General features: G+C 42.5%; 1 non-coding gene across 1 annotated transcript; it reads left to right on the top strand.

Annotated features, from left to right (window-relative positions):
- Positions 1-3,683: 3,683 nt before the first annotated feature.
- On the top strand, positions 3,684-3,758 carry Trnas-uga (transfer RNA serine (anticodon UGA)). Its single transcript has one exon. It is a non-coding gene; the product is annotated as a tRNA-Ser (tRNA).
- Positions 3,759-7,100: the final 3,342 nt, after the last annotated feature.

Genomic DNA, 7,100 nt, shown 5'->3' with positions numbered 1-7,100 from the left:
TAATTGTATGAAGAGTTGTGACGATTACTTTCTAAATAATAATTTAGTTACGTCTTTTCCATCTGCCTCGTTTTCATTTGACTGTCCCTTACGTATATAAACTCTATCAGTCAGTTTTCCTTTTTATTGTCATATTAAGGTGTCCTCCAGTTCCATTGACCGGTGCTTGTTCGCCTCTGTGCGAGCTGTTATATGCATGACTATCTGCACGATTTCTTCTGGAGAGATAAGTTCGTGAGTGAAGAATATTCCTAACTTCTCCACTGGAGGACGCTTCTCGAAGTTTTCGAAGGAGGTTATCTCAAGAAGATTTTTGCCAGTAATAATTTTTAAATATTTTCGCATTTTCCCTATCGCCTCTCACCAACAAAGCCTAAGACCAGTTAATTTGTCCTGATATGGTCCCCATACACTTAAGCTGTGCCGGCCGGAGTGGCCGAGTGGTTGTAGGCGCTACAGTCTGAAACCGCGCGACCGCTACCGTCGCAGGTTCGAATCCTGCCTCGGGTATGGATGTGTGTGATGTCCTTAGGTTAGTTAGGTTTAAGTAGTTACTCTCTACGTACAGTGAGGTGACGAAGTCATGAGAAAGCGATATGCGCATATACAGATAGCTGCAATATCGCGTACACAATGTAGCCTACAAAGGGGCAATGCTCTGGTGGAGCTGTCATTTGTGCTCAGATGTTTCTAGTGAGAAGGTGTTCGACGTAATTACAGTGGTGCGACAGGAATTAGTACACTTTGAACACAGAATGGTGATTGGAGCTAGGCCCATGAGACATTCCATTTCGGGAATCGTTAAGGAATTCCAGATTCCGAGATGCACAATGTCAACAGTGAACCGAGAGTAACAAATTTTAGGAATTGCCTCTCACCACGACCAATACCTCACCACGACTATTACAGTTGTCGATGGCCTTCATGAAACGACCAAGGGCAGCGCTTTTTGCTCAGAGTTGTCAGTGCTAACAGACAAGCAACTCTGCGTGAAATAACCGCAGAAATTAATGTGGGACGTGCGACGAACGTATTCCTTAGGACAGTGCGACGAAATTTGGCGTGAGTGGGCTATGATAGCAGAAGTACGAGGCCAGTGCCTTTGCTAAAAGCACGAGATCGCCTGCAGCGCCTCTCCTGGGCTAGTGACCGTATCGGTTGGATCCTAGACGGATGGAACACCGTGGCCTGGTCAGGTGAGTCCCGATTTCAGTTGGTAAGATGTGATGGTAGGGTTCGAGTGTGGCACAGACCCCACGAAGCCATGGAGACAGGTTGTCAACAAGGTACTGCGCAAGGTGGTGATGACTCCATAATGATGTGGGCTGTTGACATGAAATAGACTGGACCCTTTAGGGTGGACCGAAACTAGTAACAAGGGGTCGTCTGTAATCAATAGCAGCGGCCAACCAAAGGCACCTTAGGGACAGCCAAAAAAATCAGATTGCTAACCCGTTCTGAAACGTGGCGATTATGCTTCTCACCTTTGATTCATGATGTGTGACACTGGAGTTAAACTAGCTCTACATTCGGTTCTCTGGATGGGAGCAGCTTTGGTATCACAAAACCGTAAGTCTACTACACAAGAGGAGAAATGCTTTCAAATACGCACATATAATTGTCGTTCGCTAGTATGCAAAATCATTGTAGACAAGATAGCAGTATCAGAAGGGACTTCAGGCATAATTGCAGGTTTGGTCCTCAAAATATGAGAAAAACATATAGTACGAACGTATACAGCAGACACTCGGACGAGGAGATGATTGCCTGAAAGAAACCTGTGAAAGAGGGAGAGATTGCTTTCATAAATTTATAATTGATGGCATTAATACCAAAGCTGGAACGTACGTGGAAGGTGATTCAGTTAATGGCAAACACGGAAAAGATGAAAGGAATGGCAGAGGTGACAGAACGGTTCAATTTGCACAATGCATGAAAACACCTATATGAAAATGTTCTTCTAGAAACATCCTAGTCGTAAATGCACTTGGAGGGTTCCTAACTTTAAAGCGATAAATGGAATGGTCTTCATTCTTACCAGCAGACCTCACAACGTTAAGGATGTCTCTGTCCGAACAGGCTCAATACAAACACTGATCATCGACTAATAAGAGCAAGATTTAAACTGAGTGCAAAAGATGAAAGACTGAAACTAATTAAAGGTTCAAATGGCTCTAAGCACTATCGGACTTAACATCTGAGGTGATCAGTCCCCTAGACTTAGAACTACTTAAACCTAACAAACTTAAGGACATCACACACATCCATGCCCGAGGCAGGATACGAACCTGCGACCGTAGCAGCAGCGCGGTTCCGGACTGAAACGCCTAGAAGAGCTCGGCCACAGCACCGGCCAAAAGTAAAGGAAAAAGAAAAATTTTTAATTTAAAAACTCTCTGAGGACGAAAAGAGGAATTTCAAGAAAGAATTAAGAGAAAATTAAAAGAATGTGAAGCAGAAGCAGCAACAAAAATACTTAAGACAACAGCTGGAAACGTGCGCGATTTGTGCATATCTCAAAACCAACCAGAGAAGCTGACAAATAGAGCTATAAATTTAATGGACAAGGGAAGAAAAATGAAAGTACAAACAGAAAAAGATCAGATAAAGTATGTAGAACTGTGCAAGGCTTCGAGAAATAAGACATCAAAGGTAACTGTAAAGGCTGAAAAACGTTGAAACGTTGGTTCATCAACAGTGACAGGCTGGGAGTGGAACTGAGTGGGGGTTGTGAGAGTTGAGATATATTTCAATGGTAAAAAAAAAAAAATGTTCAAATGTGTGTGAAATCTTATTCCCTAAGTTTTTTTCTTTTTTTGGTCATCAGTCTACTGACTCGTTTCATGCGGCCCGCCACGAATTCCTTTCCTGTGCTAACCTCTTCATCTCAGAGTAGCACTTGCAACCTACGTCCTCAATTATTTTGCTTGACGTATTCCAGTCTCTGTCTTCCTCTACAGTTTTTGCCCTCTACAGCTCCCTCTAGTACCATGGAAGTTATTCCCTCATGTTTTAGCAGATGTCCTATCATCCTGTCCCTTCTCCTTATCAGTGTTTTCCACATATTCCTTTCCTCCCCGATTCTGCATAGAACCTCCTCATTCCTTACCTTATCAGTCCACCTAATTTTCAACATTTGTCTATAGCACCACATCTCAGATGCTTCGATTCTCTTCTGTTCCGGTTTTCCCACAGTCCATGTTTCACTACCATACAATGCTGTACTCCAGACGTACATCCTCAGAAATTTCTTCCTCTAATTAAGGCCGGTATTTGATATTAGTAGACTTCTCTTGGCCAGAAATGCCTTTTCTGCCATAGCGAGTCTGCTTTTGATGTCCTCCTTGCTCTGTCCGTCATTGGTTATTTTACTTCCAAGGTAGCAGAATTCCTTAACTTCATTGACTTCGTGACCATCAATCCTGATGTTAAGTTTCTCGCTGTTCTCATTTCTACTACTTCTCATTACCTTCGTCTTTCTCCGATTTACTCTCAAACCATACTGTGTTCTCATTAGATATTGCGGAGACATCCCCCAGGCTGTGGCTAAGCCATGTCTCCGCAATATCCTTTCTTTCAGGAGTGCTAGTTCTGCAAGGTTCACAGGAGAGCTTCTGTAAAGTTTGGAAGGTAGGAGACGAGGTACTGGCAGAAGTGAAGCTGTGAGTACCGGGCGTGAGTCGTGCTTCGGTAGCTCAGTTGGTAGAGCACTTGCCCGTGAAAGGCAAAGGTCCCGAGTTCGAGCCTCGGTCGGGCACACAGTTTTAATCTGCCAGGAAGTTTCAATCTGGCAAGTGAAATAAAAAGTGATATTATGACAGAATTAGGCCGTACATTTGAACAAATCGATGATCGTCTGCAAGCCTTAGAACAGGGCAAGCGGAGTCGCGATGCGGAATCGAAAGAGCCTGAAGAACAGCTACTTAGGAATTTCCAAGCGCTGAGAGAAGAATGCCAAAGCGAACACCAGCAGGTACTTTCCAGGGTCCAGGAGGCGGAAACGCATTGTCCCGCGTCCACTAGCAACACAGTAGCGGACAAAGGTCAAGCGATTCACACACTCGAACAGCAAGTAGAACAATTGAAGCAGACTGGGGCGGAGGACAACAGACAAATACATGATAAGATAGCGGCATTAGCGGACATCGTAGGCACGATGAAGGTGACGGAAAGCGAGAACAATACTACACCGGTAGCGGTCGCAGAGACCGAAGAAGTGCGTTCGCTTCTTAGATTTCAGAAGGGACAGTTCGAAGTGAACAGGCGGCACAAAGCTGTAACAGTCGAATTACAAGAACGCGTGGCGCATCAGGAAAACCGCACGGCGTGCCAATAGCACTAAAAATAGCTGTACGAACAGTGCAGAGAGGGACTCCTGCCACGAGGGAGATTTTGACGACAAGGAAGAATGTATTTTGAGGGGCAGACATGAGAAAAATAGAAACATTCAAGGGCCTCGCCGGGAGGAAATGCGGGGATTTGACTTCAAACATTTCCTTACGGTGAGAAAGTTTGAGATATTTCGAAATTCGCAAAAAAGAATACATCCACAAGCATGGCTCGAGCAATTTGAGTTTTGTCTTCCCCCCGACTGGGCAAGTTCACATAAGATAGAATATATGTGTGGCTATTTGGAAGGCGAACCGACGATTCGCATGAGGTTTTTCTTTTGTAAATTGCGTTTCGATGTAATTTATTTTAACTATCAAAATTATTGTGGAGTTACACTCTTTGTGTAAACCAAGCTGACCACGTGAAGCACGTGGTGTAATCATCAAAGTAGCCCTCAGCTATTCTTTTCGGGAAGATTTCACAGAGAGTTAGTATGAATTTAGTATACCAGTGTGTGGTAATTACATGATGGACAGGATTGCACTACGAACGTAACTTCTTTGGGTGAAAATTGAATCGGTTGGTTGTGGTTAATTTCCTCTTGCATATTTTTCAACATTCTTTGTGTGTTATTTTATGAATGCAGTGTTGTATGCAGTCTCCCAATCTTGGCTCCATATTTGATGTGATCCGTAAGATTACAAACTCACATTTTCACAGTCCTAAATAAGGCACCAGCTTAGTTATGACTCACGTTTAATATGCTGAAATTTCAATGATCAATGTTAAAATAAATTTCCAAATATAAACTGATAAACTGATTTATTTCTTTTTATTTAAATTCTCTTTTATATATATATATATCACCGGTTGTCGTATGACTATTAAAAGATTATAATTAATGTTAGTCTGGTTGGGAATTTGATAAGCTAGACTGGATACCTGGTGAAACAGTTGCTCAGTAATGCAAGGTTAACTTCCCCAGACAGCTCACAGCTTTTAACCCGCTTTTATTGTATATTAGCACCGATTTCATAGCAAATTAAAGCAACAACGTTACAACTGTTCACAGTAACACACCCTCTGCCCTACCTTCCTATTCATAACGAATCCTACACCTGTTATACCATTTTCTGCTGCTGTTGATATTACCCGATACTCATCTGACCAGAAGTCCTTGTCTTCCTTCCACTTCACTTCACTGACCCCTTTGCATTTCCCTTTTCAGATTTTCTAGTTTACCTATCACGTTCAAGCTTCTGATATTCCACGCCCCGACTCGTAGAACGTTATCCTTTCGTTGATTATTCAATCTTTTTCTCATGGTAACCTTCCCCTTGGCAGTCCCCTCCCGGAGATCCGAATGGGGGACTATTCCGGAATCTTTTGCCAATGGAGAGATCATCATGACACTTCTTCAATTACAGGCCACATGTCCTGTGGATACACGTTATGTGTCTTTAATGCAGTGGTTTCCATTGCCTTCTGCATCCTCATGTCGTTGATCATTGCTGATTCTTCCGCCTTTAGCGGCAATTTCCCACCCCTAGGACAAGAGAGTGCCCTGAACCTCTATCCGCTCCTCCGCCCTCTTTGACAAGGCCGTTGGCGGAATGAGGCTGACTTCTTATGCCGGAAGTCTTCGGCCGCCAATGCTGATTATTTATCAAAATTTAGGCAGTGGCGGGTATCGAACCCGGGACCGAAAGCGTCTTGATTATGAATCAAAGACGCTACCCCTTTTTTTTTTTAAATCTCATTTTGTTCACTGTTGTTCGTTGCATCTGTTCGGGGCGGACGTCGTAAGACATCCGTTTAAGTTCGTTGTTGATCGATTACCTCAGTTTTTTTATTACAGAGGGCTGTTAACCCTCTGACCGAACACGCTGAGCTACCGTGCCGGCAAACCCCTAGACCACGCGTAACCCTTTGCTAATCTTGCACACTACTTAATCTAAACTATTCTAGGTACAAACGGACACACCCATACCCGAGGGAGGACTCTAACCTCCGCCTTGGCCAACCGCACAGTCCATGTCTGTAGCGCCTTTGTCCGCTCGGCTAATCCCGCGCGGTTCGGCTAATCCCACGCGGCTTTTGAATGGTCACACAGTGTATAATCAACTGCCTTTCACAATTACCAAAATCAACAAAAAGAATTCCTAAAGTATTTATATCAAAATGAAAACCTTATAAAACGTAACAATAAGAATGTAATATAATCCTCACCAATCACGAAAGCTTTAATCTGTTCCCTTTTATTTAAATGCTTGGATCAATAGGAGAAAGTCTTCTCGTGTGACTGAACGAAACAATCAGTAGGGGAGCGAGTTGTACCTTGAAGCACTTGTCAGACTTTTTATGTGCGGTGAACTCTTTCTGAAATTACAAAAATTATTTCGAAATTAAGGTTTTACCAAGTCCAAAAACATGTTCCAGGTTCAATATGATCATGTAGCTACGAACAAATATTCTATTGAATTTTAAAAGCGTTTCAGTTGAGAAAACGTTATCAATACTGCATGTAATCGTGTATCTGTTCCTTTATTACTCTTCTATACTCTAATACACTGAATGTGAAATCAAATTAAAAAGATGTATTATCAAAACTGTGATGTTACTTAATAGGTGACAAAAGTTCTTTTGAAAAATGGTCATTCTAAAAATATTCAAGAATAAGCGTGTATTTATTAGTGGAACATAACTGCGATTTTATGTAACAAACATAGCATTATCATTGAAAATGTCAGAGAATCATTACTGGAAAA

The sequence above is a fragment of the Schistocerca nitens genome, chromosome 2 (assembly GCF_023898315.1).
Source record: "Schistocerca nitens isolate TAMUIC-IGC-003100 chromosome 2, iqSchNite1.1, whole genome shotgun sequence".
Classification (NCBI taxonomy): domain Eukaryota; kingdom Metazoa; phylum Arthropoda; class Insecta; order Orthoptera; family Acrididae; genus Schistocerca; species Schistocerca nitens.
This window is presented reverse-complemented; position numbering and strand designations above follow the sequence as displayed.